The 2,663-nt window shown below is 55.5% G+C and overlaps 1 protein-coding gene across 4 annotated transcripts in view; it reads left to right on the top strand.

The window, feature by feature from the left end:
• The window catches only part of LOC118374989 (cell division cycle protein 20 homolog B-like), a 40,676-nt gene extending 40,541 nt beyond the window's left edge, over nucleotides 1-135 (top strand). For all 4 annotated transcript variants that reach the window (XM_052460870.1, XM_052460869.1, XM_052460872.1 and 1 more), the window contains one exon: nucleotides 1-135. This exon is cut by the window's left edge and continues 1,179 nt beyond it. The gene's annotated coding sequence lies outside the window, so the exon portion shown is untranslated.
• Nucleotides 136-2,663: the final 2,528 nt, after the last annotated feature.

The following is a 2,663-nucleotide window of genomic DNA, read 5'->3' as shown; positions in this document are numbered from 1 at the left end:
TGATAGCATGTTCATTTGATGCTTTGTGGTGTATTTTTTCATAAATAAAAAATAACTGTATAAATATGTTTCTTTGATGAAACAAGAGTAAGCATTTTAGGGCTTTGATCCAATTAAAGCATACAATAGACCTGTTCTGCTGTTCAGACTACCTCCATATCAATATATCACCATAGAGGCTCCTTCATTCTGAAAATCAGTTCAACACCTTAAATGCAACACTACAATCCATCCAATCCAACTCTTACTAGAAAAGTATCACTTTCTGAAGAATGTGTCTGCAGTAGATTTTTAAAATGTGTCTATGTGGGAACTCTGCACAATCACCTTGGAGGAGATACATGAAGGGGGACATTGAAGTGGATCAGTGAAGACAGGAGGCATGTTGATGAGGTCATGGTACATACATACTGACAGATATAGAACAGTGTTTCCCAACCCTGGTCCTCCAATACCCCCAACCCTGGTCCTCCAGTACCACCAACCCTGGTCCTCCAATACCCCCAACCCTGGTCCTCCAGTACCCCCAACCCTGGTCCTCCAGTACCCCCAACCCTGGTCCTCCAACCCCCAACCCTGGTCCTCCAGTCCAGTCCAGTCCCCCAACCCTGGCCCTCCTCCCCTAACCCTGGTCCTCCACCCCCAACCCTGGTCCTCCAGTACCCCCTGGTCCTCCAACCCTGGTCCTCCAATACCACCAACCCTGGTCCTCCAATACCCCCCCTGGTCCTCCAACCCTGGTCCTCCAGTACCCCCAACCCTGGTCCTCCAATACCAATACCACCAACACTTGTCCTCCAATACCCCCAACCCTGGTCCTCCAGTACCCCAACCCTGGTCCTCCAATACCCCCCCTGGTCCTCCAACCCTGGTCCTCCAATACCACCAACCCTGGTCCTCCAATACCCCCAACCCTGGTCCTCCAGTACCCCCAACCCTGGTCCTCCAATACCACCAACACTTGGTCCTCCAATACCCCCAACCCTGGTCCTCCAAAACCCCAACCCTTGTCCTCCAATACCCCCCTCCAACCCCTAACCCTGGTCCTCCAAATATATGCCAATATATGCCCCCCCCCAACCCTGGTCCTCCAGTACCCCCAACCCTGGTCCTCCAGTACCCCCAACCCTGGTCCTCCAGTACCACCAACCCTGGTCTTACCCCCAACCCTCCTCCAGTACCCCCACCCTCCAGTACCCACAACCCTGGTCCTCCAAAACCCTAACCCTGGTCCTCCAGTACCCCCAACTCTGGTCCTCCAGTACCCCCAACCCTGGTCCTCCAATACCCCCAACCCTGGTCCTCCAGTACCCCCAACCCTGGTCCTCCAATACCCCCAACCCTTGCACTCCAATACCCCCAACCCTGGTCCTCCAACAACTTGGTCCTCCAATACCCACAACCCTGGTCCTCCAAAACCCAGGTCCTAACCCTGGTCCTCCAGGCCCTCCAGTTCCCCAACTCTGGTCCTCCAGTACCCCCAACCCAGGTCCTCCAGTACCCCCAACCCTGGTCCTCCAACCCTGGTCCTCCAGTACCCCCAACCCTGGTCCTCCAAAACCCCCAACCCTGGTCCTCCAGTACCCCCAACCCTGGTCCTCCAGTACCCCCAACCCTGGTCCTCCAATACCCCCAACCCTGGTCCTCCAATACCCCCAACCCTGGTCCTCCAATACCCCCAACCCTTGCCCTCCAATACCCCCAACCCTGGTCCTCCGGTATCTACAACCCTGGTCCTTCAGTACCCACACCCCTGGCCCTACAGTCCTCCAGTACCCCAACCCAGGTCCTCCAGTACCCCCAACCCTGGCCCTCCAGTTCCCCCAACCCTGGCCCTCCAGTCCCCCAACCCAGGTCCTCCAGTACCCCCAACCCAGGTCCTCCAGTACCCCCAACCCTGGTCCTCCAGTACCCCCAACCCTGGTCCTCCAGTACCCCCAACCCTGGTCCTCCAGTTCCCCCAACCCTGGCCCTCCAGTTCCCCCAACCCTGGCCCTCCAGTTCCCCCAACCCTGGCCCTCCAGTTCCCCCAACCCTGGCCCTCCAGTTCCCCCAACCCTGGCCCTCCAGTTCCCCCACCCGTGGCCCTCCAGTTCCCCCAACCCAGGTCCTCCAGTACCCCCAACCCTGGTCCTCCAGTACCCCCAACCCTGGTCCTCCAGTACCCCCAACCCTGGTCCTCCAGTACCCACAACCCTGGTCCTCCAGTACCCACAACCCTGGTCCCCCAGTACCCCCAACCCTGGTCCTCCAGTACCCCCAACCCTGGTCCTCCAGTACCCCCAACGCTGGTCCTCCAATACCCCCAACCCTAGTTGACAAGTTGAATCAGGTATGCTTGTCCAGGGCTACAGTAAAAATGATAAAACTATAATTTTTTTCGACTTCAGTGCAGCTCTTGACTTTATCGATCATAGACTGCTGAATGAAATACATATGTGTTATGGCTTTACATCCCCTGCTATATTGTGGATAAAGAATTACTTGTCTAACAGAACACAGAGGGTGTTCTTTAATGGAAGCCTCTCCAACATAATCCAGGTGGAATCAGGAATTCCCCAGGGCAGCTGTCTAGGACCCTCACTTTTTGAGTAAAGCCACGGTGTCTATGTAAGTTAGCTACTTCAGCGACTGAAATGACTGCAACACTTAACAAAGAGCTG

Source organism: Oncorhynchus keta, chromosome 14, assembly GCF_023373465.1.
Source record: "Oncorhynchus keta strain PuntledgeMale-10-30-2019 chromosome 14, Oket_V2, whole genome shotgun sequence".
Lineage (NCBI taxonomy): Eukaryota > Metazoa > Chordata > Actinopteri > Salmoniformes > Salmonidae > Oncorhynchus > Oncorhynchus keta.
The sequence above is the reverse complement of the archived record's forward strand: the minus strand, read 5'-3'. Positions and strand labels throughout refer to the sequence as shown.